This window comes from Scomber japonicus, chromosome 13 (assembly GCF_027409825.1).
Source record: "Scomber japonicus isolate fScoJap1 chromosome 13, fScoJap1.pri, whole genome shotgun sequence".
NCBI classification, from domain to species: Eukaryota; Metazoa; Chordata; class Actinopteri; order Scombriformes; family Scombridae; genus Scomber; species Scomber japonicus.
The window spans coordinates 30,153,817-30,171,737 of record NC_070590.1 but is presented as its reverse complement, the minus strand read 5'-3'; the positions used below and the strand labels follow the sequence as shown (position 1 = coordinate 30,171,737).

The 17,921-nt window shown below is 40.6% G+C and overlaps 1 pseudogene; it reads right to left on the bottom strand.

Moving 5' to 3' along the window:
* Positions 1–13,480: 13,480 nt before the first annotated feature.
* Positions 13,481–14,687, bottom strand: LOC128370976 (putative nuclease HARBI1; annotated as a pseudogene).
* Between the last annotated feature and the right edge of the window lie 3,234 nt (positions 14,688–17,921).

Genomic DNA, 17,921 nt, shown 5'->3' with positions numbered 1-17,921 from the left:
TGACAGCAAATAAGGAAAATAACATCAGATCTGTCTGGAAGCAGGTAAAACAACAGGCAGGAGTCCTGGTTCAAAGTAGTGTCACAGAAAGGCAGAAGCTGCTCTGATGTGTGACTGCTCTAATCTGTTAACATGGGCACCAAAATGCTTTTATATTGTCGTCATTATATCGTCAAACTGCATAACTTCCCTGGGACATAATTACTATTACTGCTAAATAGTGTCTGTCATGTAAATGTAACTATTGTAATTTTTCTTGTGAGGACTGGCTGCTTTGCACAGTGGTTCCGTATACTCTGAGATAAAATTTTACAAATCTGGAAAATTCCATCCATCCATCCATCTTCTTGCCGCTTATCGGGGGTCGGGTCGCGGGGGCAGCAGCCTAAGCAGGGAAGCCCAGACTTCCCTCTCCCCGGCCACGTCGTCCAGCTCTTCCAGGGGAATCTGTGATCTGTGCAGAGTCCGCATTACTGCAGACGCCGCACCGATCCGCCTGTCGATCTCCCGTTCCATCCTTCCCTCACTCGTGAACAAGACCCCGAGGTACTTGAACTCCTCCACTTGAGGCAGAATCTCATCCCCGACCCGAAGAGTGCACTCCACCCTTTTCCGGTTGAGGACCATGGCCTCGGATTTGGAGGTGCTGATTCTCATCCCGGCCGCTTCACACTCGGCTGCGAACCGATCCAGTGAGAGTTGGAGGTCACGGTCTGATGAAGCCAACAGGACCACATCATCTGCAAAAAGCAGTGACCCAATCCTGAGGTCACCAAACCGGACCCCCTCTACACCCTGGCTGCGCCTAGAAATCCTGTCCATAAAGATTATGAACAGGATCGGTGACAAAGGGCAGCCCTGGCGGAGTCCAACTCTCACTGGAAACAAGTCCGACTTATTGCCGGAAATGCGAACCAAGCTCTGACACCGGTCATACATGGAACGGACGGCCCTTATCAGGGAGTCCGATACCCCATACTCCCGGAGAACCCCCCACAGGATCCCCCGAGGGACACGGTCGAATGCCTTCTCCAAGTCCACAAAACACATGTGGACTGGTTGGGCAAACTCCCATGCACCCTCAAAGATCCTGCAGAGGGTGTAGAGCTGGTCTACTGTTCCACGGCCTGGACGAAAACCACACTGCTCCTCCTGAATCCGAGATTCAACTATCCGACAGACCCTCCTCTCCAGTACCCCCGAATAGACCTTACCAGGGAGGCTGAGGAGTGTGATTCCCCTGTAATTGGAACACACCCTCCGCTACCCCTTCTTAAAAAGGGGGACCACCACCCCAGTCTGCCAATCCAGGGGCACTGCCCCCGATGTCCACGCGATGCTGCAGAGTCGTGTCAACCATGACAGCCCCACAACATCCAGGGCCTTGAGGAACTCGGGCCGGATCTCATCCACCCCCGGGGCCCTGCCACCGAGGAGCTTTTTAACCACCTCGGCAACCTCAGCCCCAGAGATAGGAGAGCCCACACCCGAGTCCTCCGGCCCTGCTTCCTTACCGGAAGGCGTGTTGGTGGGATTGAGGAGGTCTTCAAAGTATTCCTTCCACCGATCCACAACGTCCCGAGTCGAGGTCAGCAGCGCACCGTCCCCACCATACACAGTGTTGACGGCGCACTGCTTCCCCCTCCTGAGACGCCGGATGGTGGTCCAGAATCTCTTCGAAGCCGTCTGGAAAATTGTGTTTGCATATTTGATTTGTGTCTGGTCAGATAACATTGAGTTGAGTTATGGTTGTTCCAGGGTCAACTTTCTTGGTTTATTTTGTGTCAAACCCTCTGTTAACACAATATCTTCAAACATGCTAACCAATACATATCTTCCTGTGCAATAATATTATTGTCTTTTAAAACTGAGCTCATCTCTCTCAGATCTGCACATATGTGTTTTGCCTTCTTTCTTTTCTTTTTGTCTGTTTGCATCTATTTTTAAATTACCCATATTCAATTCCTAAGTGTTTACACTCAAAACAGCCCATGAATACATGATCAACTTAACCTACTTACCCAGTTTGTTTCATGGTTGCAGGCAGATCTGTCACGTTGCAGGTGTAAATGTCCTGAAACAGTTTCAGTGGGGCATATTCTATGCAAAGGAGTCTGTCTGTGACTTTCTGGTTGCTTTGTTTGGTTCAGTATAATTCATTCCCTCTTTTAATGCAAAACTACATTTCTTCTACAGAGAGACAGAACCCTGGATTCTTAAGATGGTTTAAATAAAGATTACTGTAAATGCAAATTGTGGGCAAAAAAAACAACTAAATCTGGGGAAAGCTGTGGTTGCACACAAAAGTTCCATACGGCATCATAATAAAAAGAATCACATTGTGTCCTCTCTTGTATTAAAAAATAGAGCCAAAAGATGGAACCTGTGCATATTTTAAAGCATCAGTTTTGGCAAAAACCTGATCCTGTATTTAATCTCCTGTATTTTGTCCACCTCATCTGTCTGATATGGTACGTGTGTGAATGTTAAAATGATGACGGACATAAGTCACTCAGTCCTAACGTCCAGGTTGACAAAATGCACACATTCATGATAAGATAATATCAACTGAGTAATTCCAACTGACACTGTACAATTACCAGTGAACTGAGTGTTTCTGCAGTTATCACATGACTTTCAGGACTCACACTCACATTTTAACACAGTTAAAATTTCATTTTTGTCATATCAATAATTGAAACCTCAAATACTCTCATGCACAAAACAAGCAGAAAGTTTTAAAATAATAGCAGCTGTAAAACTGATTACAGTTAGTTGTAGATTATGCTCCATGATTACTAACTGGGATTCCAGTGTGCCATATTACTCTGTACCCATTCCCTTTAATATCCAGGAGCGCTCTCACTTTGGCCGATTGCTATTATAACGGTGCATTTACCCAGCAATGTGTTTTTTCAATTCATTAACAGATTAATACAGATGTTTTAACCACAGATATTCAGATGATTTTCTTGTTGATAAAATCACTAAGTGGCAGTGGAGCATCTTTCCTCCAGAAGCAGGCGTTGTTCTGAGATCCACTCTCCACAAAAACACCAAAAACTCACTCTGTGCTGCATATTTTCACGTCTCCTCCCGTCAGGTCACCATGTATGCAGCTGCACCACACAGACACACCGTGGTGCTTTATTTTCATTTATTTATCATTTAATTACAATTTTGGTTCTCTTTAAAAATGGTCTTGTTCAGTCATGTAGTAAAAGGTAAACTCAAGGTTGTAATTGTTGAAAGTATGTAAACCTGATCTGTGTCATTTCAAGAATATGTGTTAAATATTGTTCATAAACTGTTTTAATCATGTTACGGTTGTTAGGACTGTCCGCAGCGACACTCTCCAAGGTGCTGACCCCCCCCAAAAAAACAAACAGTGGAAGGCTCATTCCCATGTAATTTTTTTTTTTTTTTTTTACAATTAATTAAATCTGATAAATATTGTGACTAACTAATATCACATGTATTTTTAATATGTTGATGTACATCATAATACAAACTTTTATTTGTAATGTTTTGCATGTTTGTGTGCTGCTGTGCGTCCGTGTGGTAACAAGCACAGTGTCTGCTCCTATATATCCACCTATATAGGAGCATATAGGACTCTTGATGATGCTCCCTTAAATAACAGTAACATATGCACCAGCGACTTTAGACATGTTTGTTTTTGGTCAGTAGCTCAATCACTTTCCTCTGCCTCAAAATAGCAACGCACCACCAACGTGCCTGACCACACCTCATCTAGAGACCAACACGCCCATAGACGCACAGACTGGTGTAAGTGCATTTGCTATTTAGACAACGTGGGCGCAGGAAGAGAAAATGACAACTGCGCCGGGGGAAACTAACAAAGACACGTGCACCACGCTGCCATCCGCTGTGCACCGACCGCAAGATAGGGCCCTAAATCTCACCTGTTTAATCTCAGTGGAGCTGCATGTATTTCTTATTATTTATTCATTTTTTGCAGTTTTGATTCAAATATTTATTATAATGCTTTTTATTGTCTTTTTGTAACTGTAAAGTACTTTATTTTTAGCATATATCAATTTTTTAAAAGTCCTACGTAACCTAAAATTTCTTAGTTACTTAATTCGCGTTAATGCCGATTTTTAAAGTATATTTTTTCGGGCTTTTTGCCTTTAATGTTCAGGACAGTAGAGATAGACAGGAAACAGGAGGCAGAGAGAGGGGGAATGACACGCAGGATAAGACCACTCGGCTCGAGATTCGAACCGGGATCATCTGCTACGAGGACTATAGCCCCAACACATGGGGTGGGTGCTCTACCCGCTGAGCTATGCTCAACCCATGTAAATGCTGATTTATTCTTCAAATATTCAAATCTTTATTTAGTGGTTTCTGTCACTCCAGGTATGGAAGAGTAGACAGCTTACAAAAACATTTTTGTTCATGAGATAGAGAACAGTTAAAAACAGAGAGAGGGAGAGGGAGAGCTTTCTTATTAGCAGGACTGTGTTTTACAGATCAACTTCACTGACTGCTACTCTTAGCAGGATTCAAAGTCACAACCTTTGGATCTAAAAGAGGCACAGAAGTGGCATGATTCTAAATCCATGAACTACTCAGACATGCTTTTGTGACAGGAAAAGATGACTTTAAGATGCATATCTATCTACATTTTAATTAACAATATTAAAGAGCACTTGAGTTGAATAAAGTGAATGATGGTACGTGATAAAGATCTAAAGAAACTTTGTTCCTAAGAGCAATATTATGAGGAGTATTGAAACAGGAGAACAGAGTTTAAACCACTGAGCTGACGGTCCCTGGAATGGAAGAAAACAGTTAGTATTTGGTTAAAGAGACATATATGTACCTAAAACTAGAGATTTACACATCATTAGTGGAAGCAGGATAAGTTTACAGTGAGAATGTATGACATGTGAAGTGTTAGAAGGAAGAGAGGATCTGTAGGTTTAAGAAGCTGGAGTGAGAGGAGACATACAGCATATAGACTGTATTGCAGTCAATGCGGGCATGACAGTAACTCTCTGTCAATGAGGGTTTACATCTCATCTTGTTCTTCTCACTCTTTATTCTTATTGCATGAGTGTGTTGCCCTTTACATTATTATTTATTTCACCATTTTTGGCATCCAACTACTTTACTATTTGTCATCTGAACATCTTAATATGCACGCTACTACTTTTTTAAATTGTAATTTGTTTCAATTATTTATATAACTTTTTAAGTATTAAAATGTAGAATGGAAACTATGGAATTGTTAGAAAATGTAAAAGTATTCAGATTTCATGGACAGGTGTTCCATGTGCATACATATTAAAAATGGGACAAACCACCATGTGTGCCAGTTATTACCTGTTTAAATATTTAGGTAATAACTCATGAAACACAAAGCCTATTCAATACAATATTTGCAGTGTGTTCCTTGGATGATGTTGATGCCACACTAATTTCCGCTTAAAGATTTTCGGCCATTTTTAATTTTTTGGTAAAGATATTTTTTGCCTCTGTTGACACATATCTCATCTAATGCTCACCAAGCTTAGTACATCCCATATTTAGATGACCCCAAATAACATGGATTAGTTGGTTTTAGGATATCATTTACTGTTTGTCTGCAATTGGATGCCAAACGTTTGAAGGTGTGGCCTGAAGCCCTCAACACTGAAATGGATTTCAACCAAAATTGGGAATTTTGTACACAACATGAGATTGTACAAATGTTTAATGTTTCATACAATTTTACCAAAAAGGGTGCTAAATCAACATTATAACATGATATTTCTGCAATTCTGTTGTCTTTAATGAAATAAAACTTTGTACACAAAGCACAACATATTGAATCATATGGCACCAATAGCGGCCCAGGTCATGAATAAAATACCTCCATACATATTAACTGTCATATCTCTTTAAGGTAATATGCCATGGTAATCAAATTGAGCAAATTTGTACAAATGTGTCTCTAGTTGAAGCTCATGTGAGGTTCAATTTAATATGAACAGTGTGGTGTGTAAGGCAGGTCCAAGTGCTTCTTATGTAAAAAGCTCAAATCAGACACACACAGACAACATTAACTTGGACCAATCAGTGTCCTTGTGATACAGCTGTTAATCCTCCTTTGTTAATGCTGTATTTATTATCCAGAAGAATGAGTCATGTTTTCATCTGTAAAATCTATAATCCTATCTGGCTGAATGGTTTGATATCAGTGTATGAGGTGAAAGTTGGCTGTAGCAGTGCCTGAATATAAAATAACCTGAGGTCTAGCAGGGGGATTGCTATTGGTAAGGTCTGTATAAATTAGGATGCAAATTGGATGCCTTGTTAGTGAGGATCTAAATTAATTATTCTCAAACCCCTTTAGTGCCTCTGAGGTTTCCTGCTAATAAAACTACATGAGAAGAAATATTCCATACAGTCAGTATGGAATCATCTCATTAGTCCAGGTGTGAAGAAAAGTCAAGTTTGCCATTTACCTATATTATTTGTTTGAGTGTTAATTTTATTCTTCACTGTCTCTCAGCCTACATCATCAGCTTCTACACTATGGGCCTGATTTAAGATCAGAATAAAGAGTACTACATTGTGCGTTCAATGCAACAGATTGTACGTTTAGTTAGCATGCATTTTGCGGGTGATCTACTAAGAATAGCTGTATTTAACACACTGGGGTTAAATATTCATGATGGCAAACATACTTAAGACTACTCAGAAATGTTGGGTTGCTGATGTTTTTAGGGACTGAGCTGAAAGGCAAGAGGGCGCGGACTCCAGAGGAGCCCTGCCCTTGCCTGGAGGCAAAGACCCTATTGTTCTTGTGTGTTTTTTTTTTTTTTATTAGTGGGTGCGCAGCTCCGAGGCACTAAAACTTGTGCTCTCTGGAAAAATACCAAATTGTTTTTACATAACATGTAAACTTTTGAAACTATGAGCAGTCAAACGAGGAGTCAATCACTTTTTCGTCAAAGTTAGAGTGGAAGCGGCAGTTAGTTTGAGTGCGAGAAGCAGTAAAAAAATAACCTTTATTTTCATTTTTAACTCGAGCTCACGGCCAAACCGTAAAAAGGAGACAAATAGTTTTTGGTCAAAATGTAGACATAGATGTTGGGATTCATAAAATGTGACGTTGACAGGCGGGGTCTGAGCAAAATGTAAACGGGGGGCCGAGACCGGCAGCAATCCCTGTCTCGCTCCCCATTGACCCTAATGTAATCGTCTTTATAAAAAAAAAAAGAATCTCACTCTGTGTTCACACTGAGCTTACTCGCTCATTTTAAGGAATATCTGAATAAAATAAACACTGTCAGAATCTGCCGGCTTCTGTGTCTCTCACGGTGTTTTCGGTTTTTGGACAGGAGGTACGGCTTTCTCACAATTTGCAATTGTTCGGGACCTTGTCAGAAGCCAAATTCCTCAGAATTTTGAGAATTTTTTCCAAGCAGATTCTCAAATCGCTGTAGCAACCGCAGGGCCTTAGCTGCCCTTGGCAACCTGTCGCTGGGCAGAAACTGAGCTACTTTTTTGTGATTGGCTAATTCCTGTCTGTCTATATTGCTAGTTAACTGAGCTAATTCATTTGAATGGAGTGATTAATTCATGTTTACTGTGGACAAAACAGTAGTGTTATTGTTTTGTATTGTAGTTATATGATTTGTGGTATATAAAAAGATTCAACATTTATCAGTAGAAGATGAACAAAATGTGCATAATATAATTTCATACAACCAAGTAATTTAAAATAAAAAGTATAATAAAATCTACTCTCTAAATGATTTGAAGATTTACTTAATAATTTCATAACAGTGATGTTCCTGTCTGTGGAAAAAATTAAGTAGACTTAAATTATTAAGTTTAAATAAATATTATTTATGCATATGAGCCTTAATTTGACCCTTAATTGACCCCCTAAACCTGCTTGAAAACTCACCAAATTTGGCAGGCACATCAAGTCTGGCGAAAAATTCGATAAAATGGGGCACACCCTGCTGAACAAAAGTTTAGAACAACTTTTTCATTACTTGTCCGGTTTGGATTTTAGAAGCCCTCAAAGGTCAAGTGCCCAAAAACCCTCGCCAAAACGCTCCCATAGACAATGAATGGAAGGAGAGTCTAATGCCACTTTGAACCTAAACTTGACCACCTAAACATGCTCCAGGACAGACCAAATTCACCAAGCACATGAGGCCTGGCCATTAATTTGATAAAATGGAAAAATTAACCCCAAAAGTGCCAAAATGTGCTCTCTAGCGGCCAGGGCCTTTTCAAGGAATTTGGGGGCCCCAAGCAAAATGGACTTGGAGGCCCCACCACCACCACCGCCCGCCAACGCCAACACCCCTGGACCACAGCAAAAAAACCTACGCCTCACCATCCCACCCCGCCCGCCCAAAGCCTACAGGAACCACAGCATAAGGGCCGTTTCCACTGAAGAAGTTCCTGGAACTATTAGAGGGACAGGAACTTTACAGGAACCTTCCTCTCACTCGGCCCTGTCAACCGCCGTGTCTCCACTGAGAGGGCCGAGTGAGAGGAAGTTCCCGCCCAATGGCCGTGACGTAATCATTATTCGATTACGTCACGGCCAAGAAGCAGAAGTAAGAAGATAGAAGAAGCAGAAGTAAGAAGAAGAAAGAAGATAGAATAAGCAGAACTAAGAAGAAGAAAGACGACAGAAGAAAGAAGATTTTGAACATGGAAGGAGCGGAGGTGGTTGCTGGGTTTCTGGTGTGTCTCTTCGTTTACATGGCAGTGGGAGCTATGAATGAGAGGAGTTGGGAAGTTTGGAAGAGGACTTCGACAGGGCTGAAAGGGTCAGAGAGGAAACACGACAGACAATAGTAAGAAGAATTATGGAAGTTTCCTTAACAGAGGATGGACTTCGGCGTCGCAGACTCAGACGAAGGGTAAGCTACTTTTAATAACACAAACTACTGCACTGCTCTGCTTTACTCTATTGTAATGTACTGTATTCTACTGTACTCTATTTTACTAGTCTGGTGTACTCTACTATTATATTACTCCACTTTATTATTCTATGAGTCCATTGTGCTCTACTCTACATTATTCTACTCTACTCTATTCGTCTGTATTCTACTGTTTTTCTACTCTTCTGCACTCTACTATTCTTATACTCTACAGTATTGTACTGATACTGTTCTTTTACTCTGTTCTTGCCTACAGTATTGTACTCTACTCAGCACCGTAACGTAAACGTAACGCAGACCGACACCCGGGAGCGGGGCTCGGTCTGCGGTTTGCAAAATGTGTCTTAGAGGCTCTTTACACCTGGTATTATCACCGTATTTATTACCTTTGCGATCAGATGACAAGTGGACAGCTCCTACGAATTTATACAGGCATTAAAATGCGTCTCGACAGACCACTTGGATCTCGCTTCCCCGCTGATAAGCACATGCAACACGCACATCATGTCAAGACTGGTGGGACAGAATTGTAATTGGTAAATTTACCGACCAACACTTGCTAGATAACACACATTTAATGACATTTTTTTATGTGGGAAACTGCAACCGCTGCTACACATAAACACACACATCATTAGTGCGCGCGGCCGGTAATGATACCAGGAGCTGTCTTTGACACTTTCCATGGTCCTGAGCATTTGATTCCTCCTCATCACTCAGACGTATCAAAGTAAACTATGAACCATTATAGCTTTTATTTTATTTTAAATATTTGTTTTATTGTTATGCTCAAAATACAGACATTGACGTGAACCCTACATTGCGTTAAAAAAAGATAGTTGTTATATAGGCGGGGTCCAGTTCCCTAATGCAGATACACTTAATGAAATGGCGAACTACTTTGAGAACAGGTGGGGGTTGCCACAATGTGTTGGAGCCATAGATGGCTCGCACATCCCAATCTTGGCACCGCAGGAGTACCATACTGGGTACTATAACAGGAAAGGTTGGTACTCTATTGTCCTGCAGGCAGTAGTGGATGGGAAAGGACTTTTCTGGAGTGTGTTCGCTGGGCTGCCTGGCAGTCTGCATGATGCCAGAGTTCTACGAAGAATTCTGGAAAATGCGTTTGGACGACTGAAGGGAAGATGGCGATGTCCGCTGAAAAGAAATGACTGCAGCTTAGAGACAGTCAAGTCTATGGTGGTCACATGCTGTGTACTACACAATCTGTGCGAGAGCCATGGGGAGGACTTTAGAGAGGAATGGGCTGACCATATTCACCTCAACCAGCCTGATGCACCGCCGCTAGACGGAGCAGATGCAGGTGTTGCAGCACGTGCTGCTCTAATGCATCACCTCAATAATATTTGATGTTAAAGGTTTGTTTTTGTTTTTTTTCTTTCGATCATTTACAAAATAAATTAACAATAAATTCCATAAATAATTTCATGGAAACAAAACAAAATAGACAATGACAAAGATGAGAAAAAATGATAAGATACATAAACAAAACAATTAATAATTAATTTAAATCTTTCCTCATCCCTATATGTTTCTCTTACAAATTAATTAATCTCTTTTATTGTTCTCTATTTTTGTAGACTGAAGCCTGAGCTTATTTTTCTTTCTAAAGTTTTGGTTTTAAATAATTTCTTGAACGAAATCATATTTTACTGTCTTTCCATTAAATGTCACAATCATTCCATAACTTCACTGTTCATTTGTTTGCCTTTTGTTATGTTCACGTTCTACTGATTTTGTTTGTTTGTTGTTGGAATATTAAACACTTGAATAACAACTGTTGTGTGCAAAGGTTTATTTACAAATAGAACCACATCGAAAAGTGCAATAAAACAACTATATACCGTGCAAACCAATGTAAATAACAATATAAAGTGCTGAATAATTTGAATGTAAGTAACTATTTACAGTACAAAACACAAACATAAACATAAATAGCTATTGTTGGTAACACTTTACTTGAAGGTATCATCATAAGAGTGACAGTGTCATGTCATTCTATGATGATACCTTCAAGTAAAGTGTTACCCTATTTTCAATACTAAACAGTATAAATAACAGTGCAAAAATTCTTAATATAAATAACTATATACAAAAACTCTTAATATAAATAACTATATACAAAAATTCTTAATATAAATACCTATATACAAAAATTCTTAATATAAATACCTATATACAAAAATTCTTAATATAAATAACTATATACAAAAATTCTTAATATAAATAACTATATACAAAAATTCTTAATATAAATAACTATATACAAAAACTCTTTCTCTGGGACTGGGGCTTAAGGAGCATCCCAAGCATGACCAAGAGCCCACACTGGAATCTAAGCATTTGCTGCCTAGACTCCTCTGCCTCCTGTCTTCTCAGCATCTGCTCTCTCTCTCGTGCAGCAGCCGCCCGTTCTTCATGTTCCTCCAGCCTCTTGAAAAGGAGCTCTCGCTCTTCCCTGGCCTCCCTCCTGCTTTCCTCTTCCAGCTCCCTCAACGCATCGAAATCAATCTCCCTCTTCCTCTTTTCTGTAGAGAAATAGAATATATATATATATATATTGATTATAACGTGTGTGTAAATAAAGCTACCTTGACTTGCAGACAGAGGGGTATTGCACAAAGTAGAATAAAAAAATCCAGGATAACTGAGCAAGCGCAGCTTGATCTAGTCTGACCGGAGCATCTTGGCTTATTCGGTTGCACGTTTGCTGAGCCAGGATGAAAAGGCGCGGCTATGTCAAGCCAGGTGTAGATAGTTGGGATAAGTGCGTGTTCACGGCATTCTCAAATAGACCCATGGCATCGATCACAGAATCACAGATTGGAAAATGGAAAAGTGTCACGCATCATTTTTCACGGCCGCTGAGCAACAGCTCCTGATAGAGTTTTATGAAGAGGTGAAAGAAGTTATAAGAAAAAAAGGCAACACAGGCACTATAATTAAGGAAAGGGAGAAAGCCTGGCAGACAATTGCGGACCGATTCAATGCGTAAGTAGTGCAAAAATGTACAATTAATACACAGTGCTCCACTAGAACTAGTCATAATTACAATTAAAGGACTAAAGAAGTTACTGTCCAAGCCCACTAATCAACAGTTGTACACTTTGATTTAAATGTGGCACGTAAAAGTGCATGCTACTCAGGAAATATAATTAAGTGCAAAGAATTATCCACAGTGTGTGTGTCAATGTTATCTATTTAATCTGTTTTTCCTATGTTATGTGTTTTGTCTATTTCATTGATCTATCATTCATAAAGAACAAATTTGTCTGGCCATAAGAGGACCTGGCAGCAAGTTAAAATCAAATATAAAAACATTTTGCAAGCTGGTAAGTGACTTCATTTAGATTACAGTGAACAAATGAGGTGAATAGATTAGGTGTCTGACATATTGAATGTATGATTTTGTAGCAGTAAAAAAAAAAGCCCATACAACTGGCACGGGGGGTGGCCCACCAAGCCAGGCTATGACCCCAGCAGAGGAGCTGGCACTCCACCTTAACAAAGGGAGGCCAGTGATGGAGGGGATCCCGGGAGGGACCGTCACTGACTGTGTCCCAGCAATGGACACTGACTGCTTCATACAAGGTATATAATGCAGCACTACTGCACATGAAAACAATCAAAATATATTACTGTCTGACTTTGGATTTTCTTGCAGTGTCTGGGAACACAGTCACCCTATTGGAGCCACCAGAAGACGATCCGGTTAGTTCATTTTATTGAAATCACAGGCCTGGAATATCCTGTCAAAAATCCTAATAAAAGTTCTTGTATGTATACGGCAGGGGGAAGACACATCTGCAGCTGCAGGATACACAGATGAGGAGACAGTGTCGCTAGACTCCAGGCTTGAGGTATCATGTCAATTTTGTGGAAATGTCTTGCTCATTTAGCCCATAATGGATATGAAGTCAGTGATTTGATGCTAATAGAAAATAACATGTGTAACAGGACCCAGATGCTGCTCAGCCTCAGAAACAGCAAAGTAACATTGTGAGTATTGGCTAACGTAAATCTACATTCTGCACAAATCCTGCTGTGCTAATTGACATTTCTTTTATAGAATTCACAAACTGTCAGGAGGCTCTATATAGAACATCTCGAGAAGCAAATCGGGCTGGCAGAGGTGAAAATCCAAGTCAAAAAGAGGGAGCTGAAAAACATGGAGCTTGACACAGAAATAAAGCGCAAGACCCTCAGGAAACTGGACCTGGAGATCAAAAAACTAGAGAGAGAAGTGAGTATGTCAGTGCACACTGTAACCATAACTGTATGAAGTGTATTGTTACTTTTGCCCTCTGTATTCCAGGTTCCAGACAAATGAGGACTATAAAATAAAAAACTTCAACTGGAAAACATTGATGTCCTCCTTCTTTCATGTGTGCTTAGTGAAGTGAAATTTTAAGACATAACCACACACTGTGCTACCAATGCCAGACAAAATGCACATACACAGCAAAATGTAACTTATGATCTTTTTAATAGGTAACTTAAATCCAATCCAAAGCTAACTGAAAAAATGCTCAATGTAATGCTCTGACAAGCCTGCCATTTCTGTTGTCTGGGAAAATGGCAGCATTTTCCCATTCAACATCAATTGCCACTCGGGGGGCCCTCTCCTTTCTCAGGCCTGCAATGTTATGCAGCACTGCACATGCTGCAATCAGATCACAGGCCCTCTCAGGTCATCTCAATTCGAGCCCTCGTTTTTGCATGACCATGGTTGTAGGCCTGCTGTGGTGGGGTTTGGGGGTCTGCAAGGGGAGTCAATAAGAAGGACTCACAGGCATAGCCTTTATCTCCCAGCAGCACACCAGAGAATTCACCTGATGATAAAGCAAGATACAATTTATGAAACTACAGAGTTAAACGCGTATAATGTCCAAGGTGCTTACAAATAAGATGTGTGGCTTACCTTGTGAGAGTCTCTCATAAATTGGACTCGCACGAAAGACTCTGGAGTCATGGACTGAGCCAGGCCATTTTGCCTCTATGTTGCTGATAAGGCAGTCAGCATCACAGATCATCTGAAATGATAAGATGTAACCATTAAGGTCTATTAATTCATGCAAGTCACAGTAACCACAAACCACTCTTACCTGAACATTGATGCTGTGGAAGGATTTTCTGTTAATAAAGTCCTCCTCGTGTTCCCCTGATGGCCGTTTGATTTTTATGTGAGTGCAATCCACCGCACCAATGACATTAGGGAAAGCTGTGACACAAAATTAGTGATTATCCAACTCTGATTACAGTACAATTGGAAACTACATTTTGCAAGTTGAAATTTATGTTACCTGCAATCTTGTAGAACTCCTCCTTAATGTGTAGGGGTCTTCTGTGGCCAGGGAATGTAATAAATATATGCACAAGAGACTTCAGTGCCAGACAAACACGTCTTATTGTGCGGCATACTGTTCCTTTATTGAGGTTCTCTGCATCCCCAACAGAATAAAGGAAGCTCCCACTTGCAAAGAACCTCAGTGCAACACAAACCATCTGTGGAACAGTGAGGGCCTGGCTTCGTGCTGTCTGGTGCTGTATTTTTGGCCCCAGCAGCCTACATAAATATCTTAGCCCATCAGCCGAGAATCGATACCTCTCAATGAGATGGTCATCCTCAAACGCCAATGGGTCCGACCTGTCCCGGAAGACTCTCTCACGCCTAAATGCTCTTCTGATAATTAGGGCTTCCTCATCCAGCACATCCTCCAAAAAAGGGCACGCCATTATGAAGAGGGAACAGGTGAATGGGAGTTGGACCTATATATACTGTATTACCCTCGTCACAGACTTAATTGATACCACCTTTGCAACTTTATTGCTCACTTTTTATAATCTCAATAACAGCAATAATACACATATTCATCAAAGCTCTGATGGCAATTTGACAAGCAGTTTTCATTAACATAGCAATCACTCTCACTCTAAAACACAAAAACGTAACACAACAGAAATACATAAGAAACTTGCATTACTAACATGCGACAGGCGTATTGTATTGCACCCACAAATTAAGTACCAGGTTAAGTGCTAGCCAGACTATTGATTGCTAAAGTTAGCGTCCCTAGCAACTATGAAGGTAGATTTGTGTCTTTATTATTCAATCAAAAAAAGTTAATTCAATCAAAGAACATTTTTTCAATTTTTTTAAAAATCACTTCAATCGAAAAAACATTTTCAATCAAAGAAAAAAAGTGTTTGAATGCAAAAAAATATTTGAGACCCAAAAAATTGCATTTGAACACTTTTTTCTTTGATTGAAAATGTTTTTTTTGGATTGAAGTGATTTTCACAAAATTGAAAATATGTTCTTTGATTGAATTAACCTTTTTTGTATTTGGGCCTTATTATGGGTAGGACATTTGTGTCTTTATTATTCAATCCCCAAAATTAACTTTTTTTTTTGATTGAATAATAAAGACACAAATCTACCTTCATAAGCAACACGACCAACACTAACAAGCGGGGTGAGGAAAACCAGCCTATAACGCCAACATTTTGATCAGATACATTACAGCAACATTTATCATTCAATAACACAAATGTTCACCCCCAAAAGCTCTATGCCATTTAACTAACAATATTACTCATCTCCAGACTAGCTTGTTGCGTTATCCAAACTGTTAAAGTAAGTGTAGTTATGAAATTATTACCTGAAGGAAAAAGCTTGTCGGGACAAGCCGTGATGTCCTCCAGAGCTAGGGTCTGGTACTGGCTCGACGTCGACGGCTGCGGCGGTGGAGCAGAGTCTTTCGTCCCCAGGTTTGAACTATAAGCTGGCCGATGACCAAGAATATTGTCCAGCTGCGTGTACCATTTGTTGACCTTTCTGTTGGCACCGCTTCTGTTATTGTGGTCCTTCAGTTTTTTATAATCTTGTTTAAATTTTTTAAATTTTTCTCAACGCTGTATGGTGGATGCCCAATAAATCTAAATGTTCCGAAATAGCTAAATACATTTTCTTATTCCTCCGAGAGGACTCAAACCCCCGCTGTACCTCTTCGTTTCCATAAAAGGCCAGCAACGCCTGGACCTTCTCGTCTGTCCATTTATCTGCCATGATGATGATGTTTTAAAGGGGTTTAGAGTTTATTGTTTGTTTTAAAAAGCCGGCTATTTGGGTTTTTAAAAATGCCGGCTATTTTGGAGATTTCTATTGACGTCACTTCCCGCCTTGAGTATTATCCAATCAGCACGCAAGAGTTTTTCGGGGCCGTTCTGAGTACCTACTCCGAGGCAGGGACTCGCTTAGCCCTTGTAAAAGTTCCGGAACCCTGTCCTTTGGAGGCGGTTCCTGCGGTGGAGACACGAACCAACGGCCACGGCCCCATAAAAGTACCCCGAAGTTCCTGCGGTGGAAACGGCCCTATAGACACACTGTTGAAGTTCAACCACACATTATATCAATAAAATATTTCTTAACAGTGCAAATACATATAGGCTACTGCACACATAGTATCTTTACTTATCTTATCTTTACTTTTACTTCTTTACTTTTATTTGAACATTTGCAATCAACATATAAACAAAGTGCAAATTCGATATTAAATATAAAATCCAACATAGATAAAAGTACACACACACATATAAGATTAACCTTTAAAAAATATGCAAAATATCTACATCTGCTGTTTGCAAGCAACCACAATGTCCTCCATGTCCAAAGACTGGCGAACATCACACTCAATAGACGTAACGGCCAGTCCTGTGGGCCTCTCTTGGCTCATTGTGGACCTCATACGTCTTTATCAGCTTCAAAGCTGAAAAGCTCCTCTCACGTGAGGCCACAGTCACAGGGAGAGTCAGGAGTAGCCGCAAGGCAATGCTTAAATTACTGTAAAGAGCCGCCGAGTTAGCAGATGAGTTAGCCGCCGAGCTAGCAACCGAGTTAGCCGCCGAGCTAGCACCGAATTAGCAGCCGAGCTAGCAGCCAAGTTAGCCGTCAAGCTAACACCTACTGTGGGGGGCCCCCTTGAGGGGGATTCCGATAATAGTGTCGCTGCACTTTCCTGCATTGACCATCACAGCATTTAAAGGGACGCGCACACAGTTTGTCGTTGCATTCAATTCATAACCAATTGTTGTCTGGGGGGCAATTGCTTGGTTTGCCTGTCCTGTTGTGACGGGCCTGCTCGCGGCACCTAGAAACACTAAAACGGCCACTACGCCTGATAGGAATGTCGTAGAAAGATCAAACCAAAACTCAATTATTTGTCTTATCAAGACCTACAAATCACGCACTGACACCCCTGACCTAAATCCAACAGGAAGTGCACATTTTTCCCTTAAATGTTTGATTTTCGACAATTTTCAGGCTTTTCAAAATATATACATTATTCCTGCATACTTTCGGCTACAGACTCCATTCAAACGTCAAAATGTAGCCACAAGTCTCATCTATAGATGCGTGTAATTTGGTCTGGCTATGTTTTACACTTCTTGATCTGCACCTTGTTCCTCTCCCATTCAATCCTAAATCTCCACACTGTCTGTGCATGCTCTGTCCTCATGCTGTCTGTACGTGTGAGTGTGTGTGTGTGTGTGTGAGTGTGTGTGTGTGTGTGAGTGTGTGTATGTGTGAGTGTGTATGTGTGTGTGTGTGTATGTGCACAAATATCTAAAAACATAATAATACAGTCAATAAACTTGGACCACAAACAGAAAACTGAGGCACCTTTTCCTGAATCATTACAAGTTTTCTCCACTGGGTGGCACACTAAGACCACAAATGAATCAGGATGACCGTTTGACTTCATAATCTACTACAATCCTCTGAAACTGTAACTTGTTAGAACAAACTATTCATCAAGATGACACAGAAATACGTATAAGAGTAAACATGGTCAAAATTAGAAACTCAAATATATTCTATGGGTTACAACCACACTTTTTGGCAAGGTTTTTTCGAGAGGGACCCAACTGCAGTTAAAATGACTGACAAGGGCGCCGCCATATCTAATC